Source organism: Engystomops pustulosus, chromosome 2 (assembly GCF_040894005.1).
Source record: "Engystomops pustulosus chromosome 2, aEngPut4.maternal, whole genome shotgun sequence".
NCBI lineage: Eukaryota > Metazoa > Chordata > Amphibia > Anura > Leptodactylidae > Engystomops > Engystomops pustulosus.
Window position 1 is genome coordinate 237,468,944 of NC_092412.1, and position 17,469 is coordinate 237,486,412.

The 17,469-nt window shown below is 42.2% G+C and overlaps 1 protein-coding gene and 1 long non-coding RNA gene across 16 annotated transcripts in view; one reads left to right on the top strand and one right to left on the bottom strand.

The window, feature by feature from the left end:
* Window positions 1–17,469, bottom strand: part of ROBO2 (roundabout guidance receptor 2) — a 766,105-nt gene that overhangs the window by 327,582 nt on the left and 421,054 nt on the right. Inside the window, exon 1 of one of the 15 annotated variants that reach the window (XM_072138556.1) lies at window positions 13,068–13,082. The exons of the other annotated variants lie outside the window; for them this stretch is intronic. The gene's annotated coding sequence lies outside the window, so the exon portion shown is untranslated. Of the gene's footprint in view, window positions 1–13,067; window positions 13,083–17,469 lie in introns of those variants that run through there. 15 annotated transcript variants of the gene reach the window in all.
* LOC140119479 (uncharacterized) overlaps window positions 1–17,469 on the top strand; it is a 51,927-nt gene that overhangs the window by 4,274 nt on the left and 30,184 nt on the right. The window lies entirely within an intron of this gene.

Consider the following 17,469-nt stretch of genomic DNA (forward strand, 5'->3'; position numbering starts at 1 on the left):
GAGCAGGACAACCCTGATGTAGGGAGGTCACAGGTGACGGGAGGTGCTCTCCTAGGTAATAACCAGGGACATCACTGATTCCAGTCATGTAAATGTTTCTGGAGATAAAGTGGTGATCGGAAAATCAGGAATTTTATGAACTTCCTGTTCCCAAGTCTGGAATGGCTGATAACAGGAAACAATTGATTGTATTCACCTACGTGGCAAAGGGAGATAAGAAAGGATGTAAGTTTAGGGTCCTCCGAAGGTTTCCATTCGCAGTCAGTTACTATTTCTTCGGTTTCCATACAGGATAAACATAGAGAAGAGTAATGGTAACAATAGTTATTATGGTTATTACCATCCTACACAGGTCACCACATCATCAGGAGAAGGGACGCACCAGGGCTGGGTACCAGAAATGGGTGAACCTATTAGTCAGTTCTTAGACTCAGTGGGGGGCTTCTGCTCCAGGACACAGGTGTAGAAGCCCTGAAATAATGGCAAATGCTAGCTTATTACCATTATGTTCCCCTCTCTGTCACCTCCATGCCAGGGGGGCTTGAAGGGGCATGAAGGAGGATGCGGTCACGGAGTTGGCTCAGCCGGCAGGGCAATAGGCTGGTAGGTAGTTATCTACAACTACCATATCTACTAACAATGTTCTTCTTCCACTCTACTAATAACCTGCCTGTAGTAAAAGTAACAATATCAACGTAACGAGTAGTATCAATAATAAGAATATTCCATACAACACGACCCCTTCCTCCACACCTTCTTCCTAGCGACTACTCACAGCTTACATAACACCTTCCCTACTGCAGATGTCCGTACAACACAATGGAGACGAAAATTTGCTAAAGCGGAGTCCGGTTTATTGAATAAGCCGTATGGTGTAAAGCCTTTCCATCATTGCTAATCACATAATAAACTGTTGCATTGCACTGAGATGCAAACGAACATGTGTCTGCCATTGTTTGCCCCAAAATTTCCGTCTGTTTTCCCTTGCAGCAGACAACACGGCTTTTTGTCTGGGAGGTAGCAGTTGCTAGGAGAGGAGCCATGGTTTGGTTGCATCCCTTTGACTGATGAGAGCAATGAGTGTATTGAGGTAGAAAGGAGACACAGCAGAGTGGGCCATGAATTACAAGTCCTCACTTCTCCTCCATCAAGCTCTTTTTTTTTCGGGTGTCTGTTCAGTGGTGGTAAACCGTCTTCCCCCCCCAACCTCCCGCCTTCACCCCACTTTACTGCATCAATAAAACCTTGTAATGCCAAGAGTCCACTCAGCGCAGACAATACCTGGACTTGAGGGGAAACTTTACAGCCAAGAAGAGTTCTATGAATAGCATCAGTCAGCGGATACAAAAAAGTAGATGATTAATAATGTCTGCTCTGCCAGTTAGGGAAATGCCCCCAAAACTTTGCTTTTGGGCACAGAATCTATGAAAGGCGCAGTCTAGGGTTTTGTTTCACCCTGTTTACCAAGTCAATTCATTTGTTTCATGCTTGAATTCTGCATTAAGTTACTTTGTGGCCGCGGTTGTTTGTCTTTCTGTCTGTTGCCCAGCAACATTTACAATGTAGACGCTACATTAGGCATGCTATTTGTATATACATTATATATTCCAACACTCCATTACAACCAAGGTTCAAATTCAGAAAACTTTATCATTTGTGAGTTTTTAATCTGTTGTTTCCTACAGCGCCCCAACAGGGGAAAAGAAGCATTACATGATAGACATTGATATCAATAGGCTACCCAGGCAACGTAAGGTCAGAAAGAAAGAACAAAGTTATCTCTAATGTTCCTCGCTGCCCCATATTTCTCCAATTAGATGTGGAAGTATAACTTAAATATACTGTAGGAATAGGGATGTTCCCCAAATTTTCTCATATACTCTGGAATGATAACCAGAAGTTTACAGGCCCTGAAATTTTCCGATGCATACTTGTCCACAGTTCGCTTTTCTTCGAGTTTGAAGCACACCAAATGGGGAGATTTTTGGAACTTTTGGGCAAAGGTATGAAATTCAAATGTTCCACACTTAGTAATTCAGACTCCATTACTGCAAAGAAAACTATTAACTGGATGAAACAGGTTTTTTAAAGGGTGAAACACTGGCTACCCTATAGGTGGAGTCAATATTCTGCATTTTGAAGTAGATCTTATTGTAATGTTACTCTCACTAAACTGTTATATTTGCATGGTGAACTAGTAGCCCAATAGTACCCCATTGGAAATTCACTTGTCCTCTAGTACCCCTCTAGTACTCCACTAATACCCTACTATTATTACTCTACTAGTGTCCCACTAGTACTCCACCAGTACACCATTAGTATCTCCATTATTACCCTACTTGTATCTCACTAGTACCCCTCTAGTACACCACTAGTACCCACGTTTTTACCCCACTAGTATCTCACTAGTACTCCATTAGTACTCCTAATATTGCCCTTATAGCACCCAACTAGTGCCCTTGTAGTACTCCACTGGTACATCATTAGTATCCTCATTATTACCCCACTAGTCCTCCACTAGTATACCATTAGTACCTCCATTATTACCCCAGTAGCAACCCTCTAGTACTCCACTTTTACACCATTAGTATCCCCATTATCACTCCACGTGTAACTCACTAGTATCTCACTAGTACTCCACTAGCATATCACTAGTGCTCCACTATCACATTACTAGTACTCCACTAACACTTTATTCACCTACTGGGGGTTTTAGGGGTAACAAAAAAGTATTAGTAAATCTGAATCACTAGTATCCCACTAGTACATTACTAGTACTCCTCTGCTACTCCACTAGAACCACACTAGTACTCCACCAGTATGCTATTAGTATCCTCATTTTTACCCCACTTGTATCTCACTAGTACACCACTAGTACCCGCATTATTACCCCACTAGAATCTGACTAGTACTCCATTAGTACCCCATTAGTACTCCCAATATAACCCTTCTAGCATCCCACTAGTACCCCTCTAGTACTCCACTAGTATATCATTAGTTTCCACATTATTATGCCACTAGTACACCATTAGTAACCCCATTATTATCCCACTAGCAGCCCAAAAGTATTGCTCTAGTACTCCATGAGTACCCCACTAGTACTCCACTAGTACACCATTAGTATCCCCATTATTACCCCATTTTTAACTCACTAGTATCTCACTAATACTCAACTAACACATGACTAGTTCTCCACTATCCATCCTACTACATTACTAGTACTCCTCTACTACTCCACTAGTACTTAATGTTCTCATAAATTAAGGTGTTAGGTGTAAGAAACTAAATAAGCAAACATGAGATTAATAAATGATCTAAAGAGAAGAGGTTAATTCTGAACATCATATGAAGTCTCTATAATCTGACTCTCGTACCCCGGCGTAGAAGATTCCTGGCCAATTACTGTGAAACGCTACAAGTGTAATCATGATGATCTGTCAGGGAACATTTGTAATAACATCCAGCGTGCCTGGGACATGAGGATATACATATAATAACTGGTTGTGTGCGGCCGCAGTCCTCCGCCATCCGACCAGCGCGCGTCTATGGACTGTCTTATGTGTGCACAAGACCAGACAAATAAAAATACATGTCTTCTTCATCCTTAATAAGTTCATTTTAGATCAGAAGAATCGTTCCGGAATGTTATAATTGCTTAATGCCGGATTGTTTCCATCCCCTAAATCCTTCCATCGCCTTTGATCCTGCAGTCATCCTGAGTGGACAGCGAAAAACCGCACTGACAAACACCCACTGAGAGCGACTGCGCCTTATACAACCTAATACATCCAATGTGTGGAAGGAGACACCAGGGCTGCACATTGACTACACGTATCAGGGCACGTGCCAGCAGAGCTAACAGTCTAATGCCCAAGTCACCCACTTACATATATGTGCAAAAGGCATGGACGGTCCATACAGATCAACACTCAGGGCGCCAATGTTGACCACTATGGGCATCCAGCTGAACACACAGGAGCACATTTACTTATCCGGGCCCGCGGAGTTCACGAAAGTGCATTGTCCGGCGATCATGCACTGTGCCGCGATTGACTAAGATCGTGCGCCCGATATCCTGCATGTGTCGCTTCCCTGCTCAGGTCCGATGGAGGTCACCTTCTTCTTCCTGGTGCATGTAAGTGCATTGTCTTGTGACAAAACGTTAAATCCTGCGCTCAGTCCGAATCAGTCGGATCGTCCCCCTGATTTCTGTCGCATGAAAGCCAGCGCAGCAGCGCCAAAAACCGATCGCCAGGACAGACAACTGTTAAATACCTGTCAAAGCAGCCCAAATCTCGAAAACCGTGAACAGTCCGACAACAGTGGGATCCGTGACCCTTAGTAAATAAGCCCCATAGGGTACTTCTTGTACATTATGTAATGTCTGGTTGGTAATAAAGTCTATTTTTGCACCAAAATCTCTGATGCAATGATTACATGAGCCAATCCTCACGTGGATACCTGTCCATGAATAGCAGCTGAGAATAGTTGTTTTACTCTACTATCTATTGTAAAGGCGATCTCTACCCTAGGAAGACCCCAGGTAGTATCCGACAGATCAACATCCCCAAACAGCATTGACCACCTATACACAACAGGGCAGATTTACTTACCCGGTCCATTCGCGATCCAGCGGCGCGTTCTCTGCGCTGGATTCGGGTCCGGCTGGAATTTATTAAGGTAGTTCCTCCGCCGTCCACCAGGTGGCGGTGCTGCGCTGAAAAGCATCGGAACGCACTGGAGTTCACCGAGCCGGGCTGAGTGAGGGTAAGTGCAAGCTCCGCGACAGTTTTTTTTTTTTAATGCGGCGGTTTTTCCCAATCCGTCGGGTTTTCGTTCGGCCACGCCCCCGATTTCCGTCGCGTGCATGCCAGCCGATGCGCCACAATCCGATTGCGTGCGCCAAAATCCCAGGGCAATTCAGGGGAAATCGGCGCAAATCGGAAATATTCGGGTAACACGTCGGGAAAACGCGAATCGGGCCCTTAGTAAATGACCCCCAGCAGGTTTAGTCTACAAGAGGTGACATCTATTAATAGGGGAAGCCAAAATATAATACTTTTAGGGCATTTAAGTGGAACTCTTGCTCTGGACCTCAAAAGTTTGATTTACAACAGTTGTTGTTTGCAGGGGAAGTGATGAGAAAATCCCTTTAACATTAAGTATCTGTAACTACAAGTGAAGGATGCAAGTTTTCAATGTACTTGGTGTACCTATTTTCCAATCATTTCAAAATACTGCTTGTTGTCAGTGAATGGAAACATTTTTGATAGGGAGTCATTTGCTGATTGGTGGATTATCATTATTAGCAGTGGATTATAATATGGGCGGTTTGGGTGGTAGCCCACGAAATTTTATAATAAGAAATTATAATAATAATCTTTTTTTATATAGCACACACAAATCTAATCATACAAATCATAGAGGACATACACAAATATAATATTACATTACAGAGTAATAACAGCTATATAGAACAATAGGAGTGAGGGCCTTGCTCACAAGAGCTTACAGTCTATGAGGATGAGGGGCTGACACAAGAGCTTACAGTCTATGAGGATGAGGGGCTGACACAAGAGCTTACAGTCTATGAGGATGAGGAGATGACACAAGAGCTTACAATCTATGAGGATGAGGGGGTGACACAAGAGCTTACGGTCTATGAGGATGAGGGGGTGACACAAGAGCTTACAGTCTATGAGGATGAGGGGTGACACAAGAGCTTACAGTCTATGAGGATGAGGGGGTGACACAAGAGCTTACAGTCTATGAGGATGAGGGGGTGACACATGATTTTGCAGTCTATGAGGATGATGGGGAGACACAAGAGCTTACAGTCTATGAGGATGAGGGGGTGACCCAAGAACTTACAGTCTATGAGGATGAGGGGGTGACACAAGAGCTTACAGTCTATGAGGATGAGTGGGTGACACAAGAGCTTACAGTCTATGAGGATGAGTGGGTGACACAAGAGCTTACAGTCTATGAGGATGAGTGGGTGACACAAGAGCTTACAGTCTATGAGGATGAGTGGGTGACACAAGAGCTTACAGTCTATGAGGATGAGTGGGTGACACAAGAGCTTACAGTCTATGAGGATGAGTGGGTGACACAAGAGCTTACAGTCTATGAGGATGAGGGGGTGACACAAGAGGCAAAGGAGCTTGTATAATGGTCCAGCCAATCTTTATAAGGGAACAGTATAAAATAATTTAATAAATTATACTGAGAAGGACCTTCACCCATAAAATGCTCATACATCTATTTCTACTCCCAATACACATGTACACAACAGCCATTTCAGGACCTTTGAAGATCCTCCAAAGGACCTGAAACCACAAATTGAAAGCTGGTAGAAGGGGCACATCCTCCATTTCCTAAGAAGCTGATTCTAGTACCATATGTAGGTAGCAGCAATCAGACTCCCATGTTATCCTATATTGGGCCAAAACTTTTCCAGTTTGCTACAATGTATCCAATCTAAACAATAAACAAAATGTAACACAATCCTCTCTCCTGTATGTATAAATGTATCAGTCAGTATAGAGATACATTTTTACAAGTTTGGAATCTTTGCAATAATTGTTTCCATTCACTGACAACAAGAAGGTGTTTCCAAATCAGAAAGACAAAAAAAAAATCTACATGTGCAAGAAGATAGCAGGGTGTAAGTTTAATAAATGACCCCCATTGTGCTGCGCGGTAGACGGTGCCAGCTGGGGATGAGTTAACTGCGTCTTCCCCATGGCTTGCGATTACTATGGCTTTTCTTCATGTGTTACAGTGAGGTCTTTCATGCCAGGCTGTGTAGTAGCCACAGGGGAGCCCGATGTTTACGCATTACAAGCACCTGATGCCCAGGGAATTTACTAGTGAAAAACCTGTTTGGCAGGGAAGCAGTAACAGGTAACAGGCGCTCATAAACAAGGAGAGGAGCCCTATGAAAAGGTCACGGACCATATATACATCTTCATTCCCAGCGAGTGCAAACATCCCAAGGTTTGTTCCTAAGGATTTGTATTGTGTGCCGGAAGATTCTATCAACAAGGTCAAATACAAGAGGAGGATTCTCCTGGAATACAATGCAAACAGGACAAAAGCTAGAAAGCAGGGGAAAGGAGTCAGCGGATAATACATAGTGTACCGTACACCTGCGCGGGGTTAATTGGTTTTATCGTAAATAATACATGCAATCAATAGTAAAAGTATTGTAGGATGGGTTCGGTATCTCAGTCAATGCTTATTCACTTAGTGGAAGCGGACAAAATTTATTTTTATGGAGGCTTTTTAAAGGGTCGGACGCTGATTTATAAGGTATAAATGTTCGCCAATAGGGGGAGCTGTAGAGGCAGCTGTAATATCTTAATTCTCCCTGGATAGAAATTCAGATATGAAAGCAAAGGGGTCCAACCCCAATTCCCCAGGAATTGCTAGTCTGAATGACGGATGAAACCTCTCTATTCTGTTGGGGGTCCTAGAGGTCTGACCCCCCACCAAACAAGTATGAACATATATTAGCCATTTCCTTAGAGGAGAATAACCCTTTAACCCAAACACATTAAAGGGGTTGTCCAGTAATTACTATTGATGGTCTATTCACAGAAAGAAGGGAGAGGGCTGTGACCTGGCCCCAGTACAGCTGTCCGGTCCTTCATTAACAGATCCATGGATCCAGAAGTGGTTGGCTCCATGCTCTTTATAGTGGTCGTAAGCTGCAACTACAGCCACAATTGTATTGCTAGTCATGAAAGGGCTATTAGTAGTAATCCCTGGGTCACACTTTAATCCACTATACATAGAATGTGTGATAAATTTGTGATAGGTGGCGCTGTTGCTAAGATGTTCCTGGCAGAATCATAGAGTGTAATGGAGAGGGATACATTCAACTCTCTTTGGCTTTTCTTTGTCTTCGTAGCCACTGATTTCCTTTGACGCATCCTATGCAATGGGGATCGGGCGAGACGCAATGTTGCCCTGCAGTACCCGAGCTAAGGCTATATTCACACTGCCGTTGCCCGCCATACCGTAGCACGGCAGGCACACGGCATTGCGTGGGGAGAGGAGGAGGAGGTGAGCGCAGCTCACCCCCGCCCCTCTCCATAGGAATTAATGGCGCACGGCGCGGTAATACGGGCAAAGATAGGACATGTCCTATCTTTTTCCCGGATCAGGTAGGGGAAGATGGGAGCATGTGGCGCACAAAGGACCGGATGTAGATGTTCTCCAAAAGGGTTTATTAGAAGGTATACATAGATAACAAGAGTATCACAACGCGTTTCGGGGAATACAAATCCCCTTTTTCAAGTGAAAGAAAATTCAGGCTCCGGATGCTAATGAGGAGCCTCGGCAGCCACGGACCCTGATACTGTACACCATTACTGGAGTTGTGCCCTATTAAGCACAACCCAACCAGGTGAGCAAATCCCTTAATCCTACAAGCAATACACCACCTTACAATATTCACCCTATGAGCGCTTCTTGTTCCTACTATCACCCTCTATCTTTTTCCCGGGTACGGAGCAGTGTGGTGCCGTGCGCCCATTGCCGTCTATGGTGGACGTATATCGGCCGTATAAACATTCCCCTTGCGGCAGTGTGAATGCAGCCTTAGGGTTTAGATGTTCAAAGCGGACCAGGAAGGCATCAATATCAGCACATAGACTATAAATTCTTCTATAATCTAAGTGGGCTTCCAGTTTACACTTCAGATTAATACCGGCTAATCCCCTGCCTTCCCATTAAAGTGGCCCCTATCATGTATGTGAATGTATGGCTGAGAAGTCAAGATTAGACTGTGAGGCCACTGGGGACTGATAGCGTATACACAGGCTAGGACCCTGGGGGATACGTTATGATGATGACGCACTATAAATCCATCTCTTGTTCTCTGTTATCAGTCGTTTTGGATGTGAGGCATAAATTGTGCCCCCCCCCCAGTACCTATGGGTGACCAGTATGTGTATGAATTGATGCATTTCCTCATCATTATCGCCTCTCGGAGAAGTCTTTCATCCCGCTCTCCTCATATTCCGTGTACTTCCTGATAGATCTCTGTTCTGCAGCGCATTTATTTTACCATTATCCATTTTCATCAAATTTCGGTACTTTAGAGGTAACCCCAAGGTTGAATATATGATATTAATGCTATTGAGAGAACATCCGGGACTGTAAAATACTTTCTATATGCAAAGATATGTGGGAAAAAATTGTACACCTCCACAAGCAATTGTGCCCCTTATATATGAATGGGGGAAAATAAATCATGTATATTATATTATCTACAAAAATATGATATTTCATTTGTTGGATTCAATTAAGTTGTAGTCCGGATCACTAAAGGCACAACATTCTTTTCAATACACTTTAAGATGCAGTGCAATATATTTTTTGCTTTTACTATCTTCCTAATCTGTTAAGTAGGACTACTATATAAATATTTTGCTTTCTCGGGGGTTGGACTTCCTGTCATGTGACAATCTAAATAGATCACATGACAGGAAGTACAGAAGAACAGCTGTTTTTATAGCTCCATTTTTAAAAAGTAGAAAAGCTTTTTAAAAGTGGTTCAATGCAAAATATAACTTAGTAATAGTCTACTAAACGAGAGACGGGTTTTGCATGTATTTTATTAGAAGGACGTTTTATGCAAATTTCAGTTAGTTTAACGTATGGGGGTCTAGGAGTTCTAAGTTTTAAGTGGTTGTCTATGGTTACAAACACGTGCTTGCTTTCTACCTGAAACAGCGCCACATCTGGTCATGTCAGGTATTGCAGCTTAGTTACATTAAAGTGAATGAGGTTGACATTAGACAAAAGTCATGTAGTAAGAGAATATTAAACCCTATCAACTAATACCTTTATGTTTTACCTTATTCCATACCATGTGATTGTAGGTTTTGCAGGATCTATGCAGTAGTCATATATCACTATAATTATAGCTTATATAATGTCCTTCATCAGGCCGTCCCTTCTGTTCCTGATTAATTTAGTTCTATTTTCTTCTACTTTGCTTCTCAGTGTATTATAGGTTTCCTATCTTCATAACATTTGTTCTTTTATCACATTTCCTCCTCGCGCTGTTCACTCGTCCCTTTAATTGCTTTCTTAAAGAACCCCCCCCCCCTCACGCACAGATTTCCATTTGTAAATCCTGACATTTTTTCGCTCGCCGACCCCATAAATTAGACAACCAACAGCTCGGGATATAAGCACAGCGGTGCCACCCTGCCACCCGTTTAACCCTGTTAAGCTCAGCGCCCAGTTTACTCCTGGCCCCTTTCCAAATCACCGGCCTGTTCCTAAGACCCGGAGAAGATCTATTCCTCCATACGATCCCGGGAACACAGTAATAAAGCCGAGGCCCTAATTGTTTATTCTGTGGGGTAGAATCAATCAGGAAGATGGCAACGAGCCACGACAAGAAATGGGGAAATCTGGGATTGCATCTCCTTGCTGTATGGAGATAGCGGCGCCCTGGCATGTGCCGCCACTAATTACCATTCCAAGGAATAGCAAGTGGGCAAGAGGATGGGCGCTTTCCTTATTTCTCCTTATTTACATCCTATGGACCACAACAATAGGCAGACGCACGGCGCGGGGAGGCGGACGCACACACAGACTGTGGGGGATATTAAACATTCAGAAGCTTTCCAAGTTCCAGCAGCTTAGCAAGAATGAGCAATACGGATCATTTATGCCAGCGCCCGCCCTACCAGGAAGGCAGACGCTTTTGTGTAACTTATTGGTCATTAGCACGACTAACAGAAAGGCAGGTGACAGGTGTCAAGCTGAGGCAAGATGGCAGATCCGTGACAGCGCCATGACAGATAAACGCATCTACTACGCGTGCCAACCCAGGACTGTATTCAGGAAATGAGACACATGTAGCAGAGCTGAATGTGTCATTATACTACTGGGGGTGCAGTCCTATGTAAAACAACAGATTCATTGTTTATATCCCTATGAGATGAAGCTCTGATGTGTCTGACAAACACAGCTCTACTACATGTTCATATTGGTGGTTACCCTGAAATTTGCATTGTTAAATGTCTAACAGCAGTCCCATGTTTTTTATCCCTATGGCCGGCGGCACATGTGAAATTTTGAACCCGTTTTTGGGCCGTTTTAAGTAGTCCGTTTTCAAAATGCATCAGTTTTTGGCCAGTTTTAATTAAGATAATTGGTAAAACCTGTCAAAAATGGATTTGTTTTTAAAAAACGCATGCTTTTTTTTAATGGACCGCCTAAAAATGGCCCAAAAACGCGTTCAAAGGCCTAATGCTGCGGTCACACGTGGCATTTTGAACCCGTTTTTGCCCGTTTTTAAGCTGTCCGTTTTGAAAATGCATCCGTTTTGGACCGTTTTTTCATTAAGACAATTGGGAAAACCTGCCAAAAATGGGTTCAAAATGCCACGTGTGACCGCAGCCTAAGAGACACAACTCTACTACATATTTATGTTGACAATTTCGATGAAAGCTTCATTATTATAGGCCTAACAGCAGTCCCATGTAAAACTGTATTGGTGGCTTGCTTATAGGCCATATTGTTTGTGCATGTAGTAAAAAAATGTTAAAATAAGAATTTCACAATCAGTCCTATGTAAGGGTGATGCCACACATGGCATTTTGAACACGTTTTGAATCCGTTTTGAAACCGTTTTGAATCCGTTTTTGGCCCATTTTTAAGCAAAAAGCATGCATTTTGCTTAAAAAACGGGCCATAAACGGATTCAAAACGGGTTTAAAACGCCATGTGTGACATCACCCTAAAACAAAAGATTCTGTTTTACGTCCCTATGAGATGAAGCTCTGCTGGGTCTGACAAACACAGCCCAGCTACATATTTATAATACCCATTTCTCTCGGACCTGCATTGTTGTAGGTCTAACAGCAGTCCTATGTAAAACCCTGTAGGGTAAAGATCTGAGTTTCTAAAATCCAGTATTGCTACAATAAAAGTTTGTCCGAAGCTTAAAAAACATTGCTGAATTCTTCCAGTAGCAGCGCCACCCCTGACCATGGGTAGTCTGCAGTATTGCAACTAATCTCTATTCATCTCTGTACAGCAGAGGTGCAATACTGACCAAAACCAGATGTGGCGCTGTTTTGGAAGAAAGCAGCCATGTTTTACAATCCCTTTAAGTCTTAGTTGTGTCGAATGTAAAATATAGTAGTAAAGGGTGTTTTCCTATGCAAATTCCCAGATTTTGTGCAATATCCCTATGGCGAAAAACTCCATTGGGTCTAACAACCTCATTTTCTACCATAGCTATGTATTGGTGAGTTGCAGATGTAGCAGGGCCGAAACAGTCATTTAACGTTTAAGGGAAGTTAAAAAATCATAAATATTTTTTTTTAAGTTGATACTTTACAATACAAAGTTCTTCTATGAACCTAACAAACCCATCTCTTCAAAGACAATGCTCATCTCTTTGCCTACTCAGCTCTGCTATGTCTGTGTAAGATCGGGCTGCTCGGGGGCTGCATCATTTACATGCTGAGATAAAATAGGTTTACCAGGGAGCTGCACCATCTACAGGGTAAAAAATCAATGTAAAACTCCAAATTCACTTATTATATCCCAATAATAGCAAATTCGGCTCTGCTACATCTGTGGATGTGTTTGAATATTCTCTTTGAAGCCTGGCCTAATTTTTTTTCCCTCTTGGCTCTGGACTAGTTGTTTGGCTGGCTGTCACTCCCATGTGAGGATAAATATTAATGAACATACTAAGTAGATCTATGTGTACATGGGGAAGGGCGATCAATTATTAATATTGGTAATCAGCGCTCGCTTAGGACAATGGGGCTTTCTTTCCATTTTGGGGGGATAATTAAAGGGGGGATACACAGAGTGATGAAGGAATACTAGAGAAGCTGATGATGTAGTTTCCTGCTTGTGAGGTTACTGTGTCAGCTCTGCTACATGGTCTGATGAGTAGCAGAGGGAGCAGCATATGGGGACCTGGGGAAGACGAGGGAGCCGGCTATAATTGACTGAATAGCTCACTTCCTTTAGGTTTCACCCCGCCATATGTACGCTCGCTCAGGGAAACTTGTGCTTACGATTCTCTCCTGAACGCTACGCGATTTATTTTCTTTCTTGATGAATGTTGGAACACAAGGGAAACATTGTGTCGGTGAATGACTTCCATCGCTTGTCCTCACGTTACATCCGCTAAGGGTAAGGACACACGTTCAGGTTTTCAGATGCAGTGTTCAAAGCCAAAATCAGGAGTAGATTGAAGAATCAGGGCGACGGTGAAGTACTATCTGTCCATTAGGCTAGTGACATGATGTGACATCTAATGACTGTCTATGGGGCCACGATGCAAAATGCAATAACAAAGAAAATCCAACTCTCTTTTATGTCACTTGAGACCTGATATGATTTGTAAATCGCTGATCTTAGCCTTATAGGTCCTTTCCTTTATGTGCTGCACAATGCAACTAAAAGTGTTGTCCAAAGATTGGCTGCGAAACATGGCGCCTTTCTTTCTTTCTAAAACAGTGCCCCCCACCTGACCATGGTTTTCGCCGGTATTGCAGCTCAGCTGGATAAAGATGAATGGAGTGTGTAACACCCCACGCTACTCATGGTCAGGAGCTGTCTTTGGAAGAAAGCAGTCATGTTTTCCAACCACTGGACAACTCCTCTAAATCTGCTGGGCGCCAGTGCAGATTATGTGCCAGTTTTCCCCATCTATTATATGTTGATTATAATACTGGTCTATTCATATGAGAAAGTGCCAACTTATTGGCTCCATAATCCCCTGGGTCCATGTGCGATCCTAACATGTGCACCAAGGTGCAGGTATATCCGTAATGTAACCTATACCATTACAGAGATCAGTAGGGGTGTTCCCCTGGACTGGTTGTAAAATCAAAAAAAATCCTGGCTTCGACCTCAAAAACTGCATTTGAAAAACTGAACGTGTGGCTGCAGCCTCAGGGCGCGTTCACACGTTGCGTTTTGGCCTGCATTTTTATTGCATTTGAAACACATTACAACAGCTGAGGAGAGGTGATTTACCTAATTACATTACTGTTTACATTTGTTAACACTATGTTACTGCATGTGTTAACATTGCGTTTACTATGCGTTTTGTGAAGGCAAATGCTAACAGTAATGTAATTAGGCAGATCACCTCTCGTCAGATGTTGTAATGTGTTTCAAACGTAATGAACACGCAACCAAAACGCAACGTGTGAACGCACCCTCAAGATGTATTCAGAGTCCACGTACAATACTCTTTAAGGGAATCCTTCATATGTCTCATTACTTTTCAATACAGAAGCTGCAGTAATACTTTACATCTAATCCTAAGAGTGAAATGTATGTGACAGCTCCCACATACTGTACCATAAATGAATGTATAGAACATAAGCATTAACTCAGAGAGCACAATACAATGTGAGTCATATTGATCCTTAACCTCATAAATAATATAGGTTACACACATAATCACCTTGCAAGACCTCAGAATGTGGAGGCGCTGGTGTCTGATGTGTACAGGGCACACAAGGTAATGCCCACTCATATGAATGGGATGCTCATAGGGGTATATAGAGATAACTGGGTAAGGGCACAGGGGGCGCTCTATTACTGAGACTGAGCTCGGCATAAGAAATGCAGGAGCAGAGTGGCATCTGGCTGTGAAGATTATGAGATGGGATGTCAATATGTTGTAGCCTGAGTGCAAGTGAGTCCGCCTGGAGCACCGAGCCGATCAATAATATGGCTATAATCTACTACATCTGAGCCCATGTAGTAGACGACACCAGGACCTCCTACAGTTCTGCTGAAATGAACCCACAATCCCATTAAAAATCCAGTTATGATACTAATACTATTATTCTACTTGAGATCTAAAGAGATTTTGGAAGCTTTTATGCACATCCAGTCCTTTATACAGTAGTGAACACAAGAGAATGTTTACTAAACATTGAGAAGTTGTAACAATGTTGCACTTCATTGTTCCAAAGATGTAACATAACAGAGACTATGGGGGACAATTATTATGGACTTTTTTCTCCTCTGCGCCTCTTACACCTGAATTTATGAAGTGTCGGCTCCATAATATTGGTGTTTTCCGGGGGTTCAACTTTTCCAACAAGTTTATTGGTGCAAGTTGTCGCGCAAAAAGTGCTAAAATCTGATCCAGGGAGGTCTAAAATTTTCAGTCCGTGCGACAATTCATTGATCCCTTGCGCCACAAACTTATATATAGAATGGTACCAGCGCCACCCTCCGCCAAAATTAATAAATGCCCCTCTCTGTGCTGTATGTGTAGACTATATTTTGGATTAGTTAATGGTTGTTGGGTCAGAACATGAATGTAAATGTATTCAGGATCCACGCAGTATACATACTGTACATCCATCACTCTTCATCATTCACAACTCCTCATCCTCCAGACCATGACAGTCCACCGCAGCCACACCAACGCACCTAAGTGTCTACAGCCAGTGAGTTATACAGTTGTGTTCTGCTCCACACAGAAAGTGCCCGAGGCCCATTAAGCTCCAGTCATGTTTGCTCTTAGACAATAGGAGTCTTACTGTTACCGCCATGTGTCAGTCTCCTCCAATCCCAGAATATGGAATGTGACACCAGGAACAAAAAAAGAACAATTTTTTTTCAATGATGATCACATAAAAGTATCACCTCCAAGTATTTGCAGAATGAATTCAGGGCCTGCGTTTACCTTGCTGAACCTGATAATCTAATTAGTAATGGCAGGTTGGAATTCCTATTGACTCAATGTACAAACATGCCTTGATCTCCTCCATAAATGAAGCTTAGAGCAATCAAAGATCATGTCTATTCCATGACGGGAGAAGTCAATATTTCCACTAGATGTTCCTGCTATGTGCAGTGTGTGTTCTACACATATACATCCATACATTGTATACATATCATGGGTGGCACAACATTAAGACTTGTCTCAGTCCATGGTGGCACCAATGGGAATCATTTAAACCTATGACATTGTTGACTTCCAAAAACCCATAAACTGCACTTTGTACCAGATTTTCTGCTTTGCCACATCCTGACTGTACCTCTACAACAATTTTATACAATTTATATGAAAGACCAGATGTATCCTTATACTTGTTAATATCCACAGATGTCATTGTTTAGGGCCATCACATCCACTTTAGACATGAACTGGGAATGGCAAATGTGGCCATTATATAGGAATAAACAGTTCTCCCCTGTATCACTATAACACCATAGATTGGTATCTACACATCAAACACAGACAGGTACAGTATATAGGTACAATCATGTTCTTATAGGTAATTCACACCTGTGATTGTATTAAAGATAGAACAGGATTGAATTTGTCATTTCACTCAATGGGACTGTATCTTCACTACAAGTGTCTTTAGTATTCATACCTTGCACTGACATGTAAAGCTGCATATTATAACATCATTGTATGGAGTCATTGATCCATGTATTGTAATGCAGTAGCACGTGATATCAGCTCAGTACTACTGTATAGAACAAATACAGCTGATCTCTACATTCTATCAAGTCTGCAATACTAACTTATTTTATCTAAATCTAGCAAATTCAGCATTGCTATATCTGACAATCAGTCCTGATAACATCTGACAACTATAGCTCTGGCAAGAATACATTTCTATAAATTTGGAGGTTGTAGGCTATTCTGCCGCAGCTAAACATCTATCTATCTATCTATCTATCTATCTATCTATCTATCTATCTATCTATCTATCTATCTATCTCATATCTATCTATCTATCTATCTATCTATCTATCTATCTATCTATCTATCTCATATCTATCTATCTCATATCTATCTATCTATCCATGTATCTATATATAATCTATCTTTCTATTTATCTATCTATCCACCTATCTACAGTATTTCTACATCTAATCTCCTTCAATCTCCTCCATGCCACCAGTCACATCACTGAGAAACCTATCCAGATATATAAGTGCATTCCAACACTCTGCCTTAGTGCTGCCAGATCCTAATTTGGATCCCTGCCATCCCTGAGAATATCTTGATTCATCTGATTTTTATTCATGTTCTATTCTGCACAAATGTCAAGACTGTCATTACCAAGAATATTAGGAGAGCCATGCAGTCACATCTCCAGCAGTAGCAGCAGAAGACCCCCTGGTATGTATGGAGACCTCCCCTCTATAGGTCTGAATCACAAGTTCTAGAAAAGCTCTAAATCCCATAAAACCAGCTCAGTTACATGTAATAAGCAGTGCTCTGCTGGATGTAACTTCTTGAACCTGCTCCTTAATAAGTAGGCAGTATGGGGAACAAAGGCCATACAGATGTGCAATGAGCTTGACTTATAGGGCTGCACATGCTTTTGTTCTAAAAATGATTTTCACTGTAGGAGAACCTAATATGATTTTCTTTCCAACTCAATCCACTTACTGAGCTTTCCCCTCATCCAGACATATTAGTAG